The sequence below is a fragment of the Mastomys coucha genome, unplaced genomic scaffold (assembly GCF_008632895.1).
Source record: "Mastomys coucha isolate ucsf_1 unplaced genomic scaffold, UCSF_Mcou_1 pScaffold22, whole genome shotgun sequence".
NCBI lineage: Eukaryota > Metazoa > Chordata > Mammalia > Rodentia > Muridae > Mastomys > Mastomys coucha.
Genome location: NW_022196905.1, coordinates 36,989,654 through 37,004,704, shown reverse-complemented (window position 1 = coordinate 37,004,704; position 15,051 = coordinate 36,989,654). Strand labels below are relative to the sequence as shown.

At 38.8% G+C, this 15,051-nt stretch overlaps 1 long non-coding RNA gene across 1 annotated transcript in view; it reads right to left on the bottom strand.

Moving 5' to 3' along the window:
• Positions 1-2,165: 2,165 nt before the first annotated feature.
• Positions 2,166-15,051, bottom strand: part of LOC116070541 — a 19,577-nt gene continuing 6,691 nt past the window's right edge. Inside the window, exon 3 of the long non-coding RNA XR_004110454.1 lies at positions 2,166-2,210. This is a non-coding gene — a long non-coding RNA (uncharacterized LOC116070541). The remainder of the gene's footprint in view (positions 2,211-15,051) is intronic.

Below are 15,051 nucleotides of genomic sequence, written 5' to 3'. Positions count from 1 at the left end.
GAAAGATCTAAAACAAACAAACAAAAAATCTGAATGGGATGGTCCAGCCACACAGCAAACTGGTGCCACCTACACAATCATGACTATGACATTTCTACGTTATTAGAATGTATAGACTCTGAGAGCCAGGGAATATACATGCTAGTAGTACTCAGGAAGTGCAATAGCAGTTCTGTGTAGCTAAGGAGTAGTTGTGACAAACTCTGACTCCTAGGCTAGTTACACCAATGGAGAACAAATGCGGTAGAATCCAAAAGCATGAGGACATACAGCAGAAAGACTGCATGCAGGGCCCCAAATACTTAGACTGTAGAGCAAGACACAGGGGATCTCTAGACCAGACAGGAAAACTGATACAGAAGAAAATAGAGTGTGGGTGAGGTTTGTGTTACAGTGAATAAATAGGTCTAATCCTGTTGTTGAAGATGGCTTGTAGACTCTGCTAAGAGAACTTACATAGCAATGATTGGTACTATGAAAATAAGGGAAAGACATATCAGAAAGACTCATAGCATTGTGTGGACAACAAGAATGATTAGTTAATCTTGGTTAGTATAGAATGGCCAAGTAATGAAGTTTGGGCCAGGCTATTAGCTTTTTCTGTAAAGTCTGATAATATTTTTATGAGTAGTAATCAGAAATATATGATAGACCACATTTACCTCTTTGATACTTTGGAAATGTATAATTTTGTCATTCATTTAATGGAATAGTTTTACAAATATTTTGTCCTACATTGTGAGTTCACATTATTTCTACTAATGTGAGATATCTACTGAAGTATCCTTATAGGAATGTTTAATTCAAACTAGGCAGATTCCATGTAGCTTTTAGCCAGGTACCAGGTAGGCAGCATGCATAATGCCAACCAAGCAGACTGTACTTATGGATACTCTTCACAGTGTCTCCTTCTAAACTATGATATTGCTAAGTAAACAGACTAAGGTTTGTTTTGTGGAAAATGTGCTTACCAAATGCCAAAACTTTGCTAGAAATACTACCCTCAACATTTTTTCTATTTTTGTGGCCCTGGAAGGAGAACCCCACCTATAGATTAGGGTAAGTGCCCCTGCTTCTGTCTTCTTCTTTCTTTCCTCCTGTATCTCCTTCTCCACAAATGCCTTCCTTCTTTATCTCACTCCCTACTTCCTGCTTCTCCTCCTCCCTCCTTTACTCCCTTCCTCTTAAGATATCTTATGGTTTTATTACCTGGAAAGTCAATTCTGAAAAAAAAAAATAATTACCAATGTTTATTAGAGGTTTTTCTGGAGATAGAGATCTCCAAAACTTGGAAAATGGAGCAAGAACAAGTCTTGGAGAAGTTGATAATGCAAGCTTGACAGCTTCATCAAATCACATAGATGTTCAAAAGATAGATCACATCTTTGGAGCTGTTCTGAGTTAGGTCAAGAATAGTAAAGTTATCTTTTACTAATTTCACATAACTAGGTCTCGGATTTTTAGGGAGGAGTGAAACCATGGATGACCTTGGGGTATCTGTGTAGCCGAAGAATCCCTGGAAGGACTTCCAGCTATAGGCTTCTGCCCTCCACACTATTGTGCTTTGACAAGGACACAGGCACTGAGAGGCATGTGGATAGCACAACAGATGTTTATCACATGGGGCCTTAGTGGAATATCTACAGGAGTCAGCCAACACCCTTATCCTAGACAGATAGGAGGGAAAAGGAAAAAGGACTAAGATCAAGAGGCTTACTACAGAGCTTATGCAAGAGTCTAGCAATACAACAGCAACATAGGACTAGAAGTAAGGGAAAGTTCAGTGGTGGACCTACAAAAATACACAAAAAATTTAATCTTTATAATACTTGGGAGCAGTGAGATGGCCAGAAGCTGACCCTTCGAATGTTAAGCCTAGTTGTCTACACCAGAATGTTCTCCCAGGAGAGTTCTCGTCAGGAGTTGTAACACATAGAACATATATATATTTTTTTCTTTTCTTGCATTTTTAGATAAGCTTTTGTTTGGGTGGCTTTGTATAATCATAGGGCAACACAAGTTTAACTGTGAATTTTCACTCCCACTGGGCTGGTTTGTTTGTTTCTTTTTTCCTCCTCCTCCTCTTCTTCTTTCTTCTTCTTCTTCTTCTTCTTCTTCTTCTTCTTCTTCTTCTTCTTCTTCTTCTTCTTCTTCTTCTTCTTCTTCTTCTCCTTCTTCTTCTTCTCTCTCCTCCTCTTCCCCTTCTCCTCCTAAAACATCACATATCACACCACTATGTTAAGGTAACCACTTAAAAAATTGCCTAATTCCAAACTCCATACATCTCAGTGAACATCTATATGGTTAGAATAGTCAATAAATATTGTAATTGTTCATACTGGATTCTGGTCAAGTACTTAAGTTTTAAAGCTTTATTTATTTTATATGTATGACTATTTTGTTTACGTGTATTTCTGTGTACCACATGCATGCCTGTTGCTCAGAGAGATCGTGAGTCAGATGCTGGGGAACTAGAATTATAAACAATTTTGACTTTTATGTTGGTGCCAGCAATTAAACCCAAGAAAAGTAAGTGTTCTTAATTGCTGAACTATCTTTTTAGCCCCTTAGTTAACTTTTAAGACTTATTATGAATCCCAGTTTCCTCATCTATAAAATGTATGCAACATTATCCACTGTTCCTACAATATTAAGCATGTCACAAGGTTACAGATGGCTGACTGTGTATGGAGTACCTAGTACAGTACCTAAGCAAGTTAGACTTTGTTTAATGAAGTCAGTTTCCTTTTGATGGAAGAGGAAGACTATATTAAACATTCTAGACTGTTCCATTGAATCCTAGTTTGAATTAGACTCTTCTGAGAAAATGCTTTTGGTAGTTTTCATGTGGAAAAATGCTCCTGATTTTCAAGCAAAGTTAATGCCTAAAACATTCACCTTTTTGACTAGGCTCAGTGTGTTGAAATCAGCATGGAGTGAAATTCCATGCCTGAGAGCTCCAGAAAATAACCCCATAAGCTAGGAGTTCTGCACTGGTTGTCACAGTCCAGCCCTACTTAAAAGAGCATCTCAAGTCCACTATGAAGTGACATTAAGACTGATGGCAGTTTCTGAAGGAGAAATAAATGCAAGTAGCAAGATTCAAACCCTTTTACATAACATCCCACTTGGTAACACTAGAGGTGGGATGAGGACCTAGCCTGTGGCAGTCCACAGGCATAAGGGAGCAACACCCCAAGTCTTGTCTAAACAGAGGACTTCAAGATACACCTCTATGAAGTATACCAAACAGAAGAGCAGGAGTTCTGTTTATTTCCTCAGATACTGACCCTGGAAGCTCTGCATGTACAGAAGACTCCAAGAGACACCTCTGTGAAACACATGGAGTAGAATGCCTGTCATCTGACTATTTTATTACTTAGGCATCAGAATCATAAAGCCTACCCAGAGGTTGTATATATGAGATTAAATCTAGACCCAAAAGCATACCAATCCCTAAAGGGGAACAAAATGACAAGCAAAAACGAATAAGTGGCAAGTGAAATGTTCATAAAATTTTACAGAGTTAGCCTGCCCACTGAAACACACACAGGCACACACATGAGCACATACAATTCATATGCATATATAATATGTATATATACAAATATATACATGTAGTAAATTTATGGCATGAAGTCCAATCATAAAGAAAGTCAATAATTTATACTTAAATAAGTTCAGAATCATTTTGATAATGCATGCTGCTTTGGTATGTAAAAACAACTACAACTGATTGAATATAAGTGTTTATTATATAATAAAGTATATCCAGGTGCCTCTGTTGATACCAATGCCTAGATCCTCCAAAGGTGAAAGATGGCCTTTGTTGTGGGGACGCTGAGGAGAATGTCCTTCCTAAGCTATGATTTCTAAGGGCTATAACGTATATTGCATGCTGACTAGAGACCAAGCTAGGAGCCAGAGGCTACCTTTCGCATGAAGAAGAGTCCTGAAATCAGAGGTCAAGTTTGTCCACTTATCTGACAGGTTGGGCACTTTTGATTTAATAAAATGTAACTCAAGGCCCCGTGCCAGCAGCAAGCCATGCCAGCTCTTGAATTCGTAAGGAACTGAACTGTGATAGTGTGGGGTCATTTAATTGCCTTCCAAGTGTTTTGATTCTCTTTTGCAAAGGGACTAATTTTTTTCAGACTTAAGTGCCAAAAGAGCAAAGAGCAGTCAGTGAGTGGAAAGCAGGTAACACAAAATAAACAAAGAGGGTTCAGCAAAGCACATGACCAACTCCAGCCTCCCAGAAGAGCACAGGGCATTTTATCTACATGCTGTAGCTGCCTCAGGGCAGTATTTGCTGTTCATTCTTCTGCCTTTTCCCTCAGGTAGAAGCCAAAGTAGAATTTGGAGCTGTGTGATGGTACAGCCTCACTTTGTGTTGCTCTTTAGAGGCAAAGGAATCTCGACATGCTTAGTATGCCTGGCTAGAGGTTTAGAAAGTTCATCTTTAATCAGAAGGCTTAGAGGGACTATGATTGTTATGTGTATACAGCAGCCATTTTACTCCTCTGTTCCATGGGCAGTTAACTCAGTCAAACTAGAACTGAATTTCTGTGCCGAGGAACATGACTGGAGTTGAATGCATGGGAGGCCCAATTATGAATCTTCTTTAATGATAAAGTTCAGTATCTGACTATGTTTATAAATAGTACTGCAGTGAATACACAGGCACACAATTCCACACCAGTGCATAGATTGTCTATAGGCTAATTGGTTTACAGACAAATTCTATGGTTTAAAACCTATATCTAGTAATAATCTCCATAAATGCTACTAACTGTTCTGCCTCTCCCACCAGCACTGTTTAAGAGGACTTGTTTTCTCTTGCTTCCTGTCTCTTAAGTCTCATCAACACTCAATGACACGTTGCTTTGCTATCTCAATGTCTGTGTGAACCAGAACTCTCTTCCCCAGGCTTGCTGACACTCACTGGCTGTGAATATTTTAAGGGTTAATGGTCAGAAAAGAGGAAGAGCCTTGGACTATCAAATGAATTTGACCACAGCCTTGATCCTGGCAAATGGGCCACCCAGGAATCATGAAACAAGGCTAAATCTTGAAGCATTATGATTGATTTTTTTTTTTTTTTGCCAAAATGGCTAGAGTCTAGGCAGCAAATAATATGGGTGATGAAGTTTATCTGAAGCGTAATGATTGCGCCATTTATTGTTTTAGCAACTACAAGGTTACCCTTGGTGAACTGAAATCAGTGAAGGAGAACACAAGTCCTTGTTTGGACCACAAATCTTACTGCAAAAGGAACATGCAATTCTGAAAGTATAGAGATACACATCGTCTTGACTCTGTTGTGCAAACTCAGACAGTCACAAGACTTTACAGAGAAGTACTCTCTTCATTTGCTCAATTAGAATATCTGTCCTGATTCCATTATTGTTGGCAGTCATGCTATTACATAATGTATTCAAGACAGTTGGCACACAGTAGGTTGCCTGTCAAGGTTCAATTGTAATGTTAAAGGGGCTTTTAAAATCTTACAATATAACAGGTAATCAGGATCCATTGGATCTGTCTAGAAGATTGTTTTGAACAACGTTTGGTATTGATGAGAGTTTCAAGGAGAAGTACTGGCCATCAGGGGAACAATGAATGACTTCTGGTTGGTCCTGATTGTGTGTCCATGTCTGAGGTGAGTGAGCTGTCTTTAGGGTTAGTTCCAGAATGAATGTATATACACACTGAACAGGCTTTAGGTGTGTCCCGTAAGCATGTAACACCTAAAAGGAGCAGTACTCATGGTGCTGTGAGACAAGCCAGCCACATCTTATCATCTTATCACCAGTTATTCTGAGATGTGGGCATAATTACAGCTGTCCCTCACCTCATTTAAATACATGAATAGAAAACAGAGATTAGGGGTTCCTTCCAGTCTCTCTGGGCTGGTGTCCTTAGCAGACCTTGGGCACAAGCTCCGCAGACAGTTCCAAAACACCCAGAAGAAGCTCCACTCCCAGGCACTCTGATACACCCAGGATCAGAGGTGAGGAGGAACCAACATCTGTTCCAACACTGGGAGTAACTGGGACCAGCAGGACTAGGTACACAGGAACTCTGCCAGCCCAGTGGTTCTGGTTCCTCCCGGTCTCTCTGGGCTGGTATCCTGAGCAGACCTTGAGCACAAGCTCCGCAGCCAGTCCCAAAACACCCAGAGGAAGCTCCACTTCCAGGTGCTCTAACAAGCCCAGGATCCCAGGATCCCAGAATCCCAGAATCACAGGATCATAGAGACAGCTTGACTCTGAGGAGTTCTGACACAACCAGAATCACAGGAAGGACAGGGTCCAGTCAGATTTAGCAAGGGCAGGTAGCACTAGAGATAACCAAATGGTGGAGGGCAGGCATAAGAAGATAAACAACACAAACCAAGGTCACATCAGAACCCAATTCTCCCACCACAGCAAGTCCTGGACACACCATTATACCAGAAAAGCAAGATTCAGGTATAAAATCACTTTTCATGGTGATGATACAGGGCCTTAAGAAAGACATAAATAGCACCCTCAAAGAAATACAGGAGAACACAGGTAAACAGCTAGAAGCCCTTCAAGAGGAAACACAAAAGTCCCTTAAGGAACTACAGGAAAACAACCAAACAGGTGAAGGAAATGAGCAAAACCATCAAGAATCTAAAAATGGAAATAGAAACAATATAGAAATCAGAAAGAGAGACAACCCTGGAGATACAAAACCTAGGAAAGAAATCAGGAGTCATAGATGCAAACATCACCAACAGAATGCAAGAGATAGAAGAGAGAATCTCAGGGGCAGAAGACACCTTAGAAAATATTGACACAACAGTCAAAGAAAATGCAAAAAGCAAAAAGCTCTTAACCAAAAACATCCAGGAATTCCAGGACACAATGAGAAGACCAAACCTAAGGATAATAGGTATAGAAGAGACTGAAGACTCCTAATGTAATGGGACAGCAAATATCTTCAACAAAATCATAGAAGAAAACTTCCCTAATCTAAAGAAATCGATGCCCATGAACATACAAGAAGCCTACAGAACTCCAAATAGACTGGATCAGAAAAGAAATTCCTCCCTTCACATAACAATAAAAACACCAAATGCACAAAACAAAGAAAGAATTTTAAAAGCAGTAAGGTAAAAAGGTCAAGTAACATATAAAGGCAGGCCTATCAGAACTACACCAGACTTCTCACCAGAGTCTATGAAAGTTAGAAGATCCTGGGCAGATGTCATACAGACCCTACAAGAACACAAATGCCAGCCCAGGCTACTATACCCAGCAAGACTCTCAATTACCATAGATGGAGAAAACAAGATATTCCATGACAAAACCAAATTTACACAATATCTTTCCACAAATCCAGCCCTACAAAGGATAATAGATGGGAAACATCAACATAAGGAGCAAAACTACACCCTAGAAGATGCAAGAAGGTAATTTTTCAACAAATCCACACAAACCTAATTCTACCTCTTACAACAAAAAAAACAGGAAGTGACAATTTCTTTTTCTTAATATCTTAATATGAAAATTAATATTACCAACATATCCTAATCGATTGAAATCCAGTAATATGAGCAATTAGAAATTTGTTGATTGTCATCCAATGGTCTCTCTAATTTGGTAATTGGAGAAATAGGGCCAATATTGTACAATCTATATACACTTTCAGCTTGTTTGCATGTGACAGTGTCTGGTTGTGTAGAACATAATTGTGTTGAGATCTTGCTTCTCCTATCTCAGCCTCTCTATTAGTAGTATTGTTTATTTCATGTTTTTACACTATACTATGGCTTTCAGAACAACTTATATATTTCAAAAGTATTTATATACCCAACAGAAACATAGACGATTAACTAGGGAGGTTGCTTGTAAGCGAACAACAAAGTGAGACTGAATGCTTTGCTTGAGGTTTGTAACTCTTGTATCAAGTTTGAAGAAGAGGACTTTATAAGTTACTCTTTCTCTGAGATGAATGCTTTTCCAAATTATCATAGCTAATGAACCAAATTCTTACCTTCACCTAATGTCTGGGCCACCCTCCAAGCAGAACCAGTGTTCATTGAAATAGTTGGTGAATGACTTTATGGATAGACCATCTTAATACCTACACCATTTCTTAAATGAATGTAACTTGTTCTCTGTGGGCTGAGAATAATGTCACTTACTCAAGTCAAATAGCTTTGACCATAGCAGGAAGTCTGTATCCAAATATCGTGCCTACAATTCATTTCTTGGTGCAGCAGAACTATCAACTCTCAGCTTAGCTATGACAGAGATAAAATCCTTTGGTGATGTGAGGGTCATTGAAGTATAGCCTTATTACAATGAAATCCAATGTCTAAAAATTGTTCTTACTTTGGGCCTGTACCATAATGAGAGCCAAGATTTTAAACTCTACTAAATACAAAACAAACAAAAAGACTTTATATATTTATGTTCATTTAAGAAAATATTAGTAATGATGTATTATTTTGAAATTTACAGTTAATGTTTGGAGTTATTTAAAATTTATATTTTGAAAAATGTATTTTCACTATTGCTGTAGATGAGCATCTACATAAGACTGTTAAATTGATTGTTGTTTTATATCAAACAACTTTTATAATACTTATTTTTGTTGTTATAATATTTTATAAATTTTAAGGAATATGAGAAAAAAGATATTGTAGGTATTGAAGGGGGTCTCTGGGAGGAGGTGGGGTACAAAAGGGAAACAAGAATATGATTTAATTCTATTTAATTAAAATATGTTTTTAAATGTCAACAAATTCAGATAAATTGAAATCATGTAACTTTTCTCATCATAACGCAATAAAAGTTAAAAAAACTAAAAAAAATAAATAAATAAAAATGAACTTCAAAAAAAGAAAGAAAGAAAGAAAGAAAGAAAGAAAGAAAGAAAGAAAACAGAGATCATTCTCTCCATTACCTTGTCTCTCAAAGGACTGAATATGAAAAGAGTTTATAGTACATGGACAGACACATGTCCCTCACCCCTAGTTCGTATGTTGACAAGTTTGATTCTTTAAAAAACCAAATCTTGTTTTTTTGAGTATGTTCAGTTTTTGTGCACTAGATCCTAAGAAAATGATATGTGTAGGTGCTGGCTTAAATCAGGTGCTTTAGAGTAGAGTAGTGGAGCCAGACTGGTTCTATCTACACATAGAACAGGCTTTGGGTATGACACCAAGCATGCAGGCCCTAAAAGGAGAGAACTGAGAATCTCCTCTGTAAGTCTCTGAGGTATGACTTCCAGCATGTTATAGAAACACTGTTCTTCATTCCCAAATGACTACTTTATTATGTGTCAGGCATTATGTCAAGAAATCCATGGATGTTGTTGGATCTAGTTTGGTCTCTGCCTCCCTGTCAGAGTTCTGAAGCAACTGAGATACAAGAATACAAGTTAGCAGATGAGCAGTCTTGTCACTGATAAACAATACTTCTTAGAGAGAGATTACAAAAGCTCTTGTTAGTTCTCTGCCTGTGTGGAGGATACTCTATCCTGGTGAAGCCTGAGTCTCCAGCCCAGATTCCTCTCATATCTCACTCCTTACTGATGGGGAAAGGAAGAGCCAGACCCAACTCTCCAGACTAGACATCTTTGTGGATGAGTTCTAGCCAACTGATCAGTGGTGACTAGCACCTGTCTGATGAACAAGAACTAGATAGAAGCAAAAAGTGGAGCAAGAGACAAAGGATGGGAATGAGGCCTTTTTGTCTAAGAACAAGGAAGAAACCTATTTTTAAACTTTATGAAAAGAAGAAGAAAAGGAAGCCTGAGATGTCCTAAGAAAATATAAATACTAAATTTTTAAATTCTCCATGAAGGATTTTTATGGCTACTTTCATGCTCTCTCTGCAACAAATGGAAGGGGGAGGGGTACAGTTGCTAGAACCTTTTGCGTATTCCCTCTGATTGTTTCATCTGCTCAATGTCAATGCCAGTGGCTACTGGTTGGGAACACTCCACATCTATCTATAGGTCAGAGAGAAAAGGGTAGGGTGTTCCTGGTAAAGCAATCCTCAGTGCCTGCCTGTCTGTGCTTGGTGTCTCAAATAAGTATTGTAAATTCACAGTTTTGGTGTTATAATTGGATTTACTCTATTATTTATTTTAATGTGCTATTTTTGTTAATTTGTTGAAAATTCCATACACTCAATACAACGTATTTTGGTCATGTCCACTTCCCACACCTTCCTGCCCTAACTCCTTCTAGATCCATCTCCTCCCTCCCACTACATTCCAACTTCCTGTCATCATTTATTTTTATGGCCCATTGATTCCAGTTTTTGCTATTCATAAACTCATGGGTTTGGAACCATTCAATGGAGTGTGATCAACAAACCAGTGGCCACATACTTAAATAAAACAGACTCTTTAGTCACATTAGAACCAACTAATTTTCTACAGCCCTTAGAGAGAGGTAGGGTTCACAAGTACCTCCTTACTTCATTCTAGGATGTTGAGTACCTTGGTCTTTTGTAGTAACCAAATCTGCTGTGAGTTTATGAATACAGTTGTTCTGTCATATACAGAAAACATCATTTTGATCTAGCTCTTATAATATTTTCATCTGTTCTTCTAGGATGGTCATTGAGCTTTGGGGAAAGGGGTAGGATACAGATGTCCCATTTGTGGCTCAGCATCACACACACACACACACACACACACACTCACTCACTTATTCTCTTGTTTTTTATCTGTTCTACATTAACAATCACCCTCACTTGCACCAAAAATAAATAAATAAATAAATAAATAAATAAATAAATAAGTCTGATGAGTCTGAAAGCTGCATTAATGTGTATATAGAGAGGGGATATGAATAGGAAATAGTGAGTAGTTTGACTAGCAATTCATTTTGCAAAATAATAGTAGTAGGCTCACACATTGAGTCTATGAGCTCTGCACATACAGGTTCTTGGGCAGATTTACAGAACCTGGCCCAAGTTTCCAACTGTGGAAACTTAAAGGCTTAAAATACAATCAGAAAGCAAATGGTTACCTGTATAATAGTTATGCCCATGATTGTATCCATGGGCATAGCTTGTCATGCCTGTTATTATTGGTATTCACAGAGTTCACAGCTGGGTGAACCTGTTGATGATTTTACCTATCAACAATCTGCATAGTGCATTTTGGTAGTTCAAAAACTTATCCACTAGGGAAAAAGCTTCCAGGTTAGTACCAACCTGATTTGCTGTTTTCAGAAGTAGGGTTTTACAATTAAATTCTGGTGGGCAACCAAGAGCAATGGCAAAAGCCTGCATAGATTTAGTAGTCTCTAGGAAACTCTTGACAAACAGTCTGAGAGGAGATGTCCCATAATCAGCAAACTCTGGCTTCTGGGAGGAATATTATCCCTTGTGTAGGATAATTCAATTAAACAAAAACTGATTTATACAAATGTGACTACACACACACACACACACACACACACACACACACACACACACACAAGTTCATAAAATAGTAGGTTTGGATGTGTCTCTTTTCAGATATCGTGTTAGTTATCTCTCTTCCCCTTTACCCTCCTCTCCCATCTCTCTCCCAACTTAAACATCAGTGCTAATCATCTCCCTTTCCCCCTTTTATCTCCCATGTTCTACTATTCCTCCTTACATTCTCTCCTCACCAATGCATAAGGTTGCATCTCTTAAAAATTTCAGTGTACAATATTTAACATTATAACATTATAGTCAATAGATATATGAGACAGCCAATTTTAGAACTTACTTATCTTACTATTCTAAGACTTGATGTTTGATTACAAGGTCTCTGTCCCTCCCTCTCAAGTCACTGCCCAGTACCAATATACCTCTTAATTCAATGGAATTAACTACTTTAGAATATAAGTGGAACAATTATGTGTTTCTGTGACAGACTTTGTCTCAGTACAGTGTCTTCAACGTTCATCTACATTGTCACACATGGCATAATTTTCTTTTATAAAGGGGTAGAATAACACTCCCTTGTATGTATGATTATGCCATGTTTTTTTTTTTTAATCTGTTCACTTGACCTTGGGCATTGAGATTGTTTCTAAACTACTGTGAGCAGCAGAGAGCTAACAACTCTTGGATAAATTGGCTTCAATGCTTTGGGAAAATACTCAAAAATTACATCACTAAACTCCATGGTGGTTCTATTTTTAAAGTTTTGAAGAATCTTTCTCCTGTTTTCCATACCAGGTGCACTGTTTTATATCCCATCCAACAGTGTGAAGGCTTTTTCTTTCTTCAACTCTAGGCCAACATTTTTAATAACCTTTTAGATGCATTCAACTCTTTGATCCTCCGGATCTTTGAAGGATATTCAATAGTTTTCCAAATAGGTTTTATGTACTTGCTAAGTGCAGCGCATGCTGCTTGGTCTCAGACTGCAGTGGCAAGCCAAATCACTCTCTCACATAGCACGTGGTTTTATCAAGTTGCCACAGTGATATGTTGTCATCTGCTGGGACAGTTAGGACAAGTCTATAAAGGCCAGAAGAAAGTGTCTAGCACACTGTACACTAAAGGATATGTGGTAGTTAATTTTAATTGTCAATTGGACATAATCTAGAACACTTTGAGAAGGAAATTACAGAGATGGGTTGGATTAGGTTAGCCTTCTGCCATAGGATATTCTCTACTCTGAGTCTGTTACCCGAAATTTGAGCCAAACAAACATTTTCTCCCCTAAGTTGTTCTCATGTAAATATTTTATCATAGCCACAAGGAAATACAACTATAACAAAGTGTGATGGGAAGATGATTCACAACTGAGGGATGGTGTGGGCCCACATCTTGTAGATAAAAGGGGAGGAACTGCTTGATGTCACCATGCTGAAATGCAAAAGAAAGAATGCGGTGATTGTCTATTTTATAGTTAGAATAACAATCTCAGAGCAAGGCTTGATTTGCTATTCCTACAACCACAGACAGAAAGAATAGCACCTAGAAGCACATTCAGATGCCAAAAGTGTCAATGATCTCCTCTCTATGAAATAAACCTGTCAGAGAGGAAGGCAAAGGGAAATGGAATGTTAGCTTTGGCTTGCACAGAGAAGGCAGATGGCAGGTGGGTTGCCTGGTCTATTATCAATAAAGTTACTCATCATATATAGTGAAGGCAGTAAATGCCCCTCAGCCACAACAAGCTGTCTACCTCACTCACAGCTACTGTAAGACAGTAGCATCTGAACCCCCAGGGCATTCATGTTTCCACTTGTAATTCTTTTATCTAACTTATCCATTTTTTTTCTCTGATATTTTACCAATACTTTTCAAGAACTACAAGGAAAACTAAACCTCCTAGAACAAAGCTCCTAGGCTGATGGCTGTATGTACTTAAGAGTCAGGAACACACACACATGTGCACACAGTTAAACACTCACACACATAATACACAAGATCAATACCCACAAACACAAACAATGTACACCACATAATATACATATACAGTACGCACACACTCACTTCACACATACATACACAATGCTCAATGCTTAACACACACACACACACACACACACACACACACACATTGGTTATGCACTTTCATTGACATCTTTGTGTTATGACTTGGAAAGATCCCCTGCTTGTTGTTCTCTTAATTTCTTAATCTTAGGAAGCCAGTGGTATTCAGCAGAGTTTACATGTCTCTTGGAGAATCCCAACAAGCTATGGTGCTGTGCCTTTGTCTCTCCAGTCATACAAGCTGACTCAATTTGTGTGCATCCTTTCAGGAGCAACAGGTCCTGCAAGCTCACTTTTACAACTCCTTTGGACTCTTGACTCTTCTCTTCTCATTCCTTGATTTCTGTTGGTGAATCTTTGTCTCTCTTTGGACACACACAAATAGTAACTGGGAAGAGCAAGGTCTTGGGGATCATGCAGAACATGCCTGCGTACAGAGCTTAACTCATTCACATTCTTGCTCTGGGAATTAGGTATGTCTCTATGTCTTTTTTTCTTATTTCCTTCCTACCCTTTCTGTTTTCTTTCTTTCTCTAATCTATCTTTCCTCCTCTCCCTTTTTAGTCCACTGCCTTCCTTCTCTAATTCCTTTTCAGGTAAACATATTCTTTCTGAATATTTGCTTTTTTCCTCTGGGTTATTTAAGAATTTTTTGTAGGACAAAGTGACTTTCATCATCCCAGTGCCTACCATGGGGTATGGTGTCTACGATGATGAGTGGACATTCTGAGAACTACATTCCTACCCACTGTTTATAACTGAAGGTGTTCTAGCAGCTGGCCTTGGAGGCTCTCCAGCTCGCAGGCCTGATCCTTCACTACTTTCCAATTATTGAATCTCTAGTGTCTTATCCTCTTCTGACTATTTTTACGCCTCCCGAGTACATGGGCTTAGCTTGGGGGTACTCCAAAGATACCCAGAGGGGCACTCTGTTTTTCCAGGGAGTCATAGTTAACAAAGATGGAGATTCTAAAGTGTGCATGTATACTCATTCCTGGAGTGAGAGCACATGCCTGTTCACACAAAGCTGAGCTAAGAGGTGACCTTTCCAGGTTGGAGCTGAGCAGAATGGCCCTTAGGGACACCAACCAATACTGAATACCCTGTCTGCTTGCAATTTCCCTTTCTGGCCTGCAGAACTATTTTCAGCCAAGGAGTCAGGTTTCATTAGTATCACTGAGGATCCCTTTGGGTTTTATTTTTATGCTGTTCAAAGAAATGAGCACTGCACAGGAAGGCAAGGCCCTGGGGTGGGTTATGAATCAGTCGCCGAGCTAGCAAACCAGCTCTCCTCCCAACCCAGCTCTCGCACTTACCTGTTCTGCTTGTCTAGCAGGTGACTCAGCCTTTGCAATTCCCTTACAAAATACACATAGTCAGTAACAATAGTATATATGACTTAAAACTGCATTTGAGATGATGTGATGGATTGGCAGTATCACACATTCAAAGTAGCCGGGCAACTTAGTCCGATAGGTTGGTATAACTTGGAATGATTTGGGCCGTATCCAAAATTAAATGCTTAGCTACTGTAGAAAGCAGTAGGGTGTGATGGTCACATGGTTTAACTCTGACT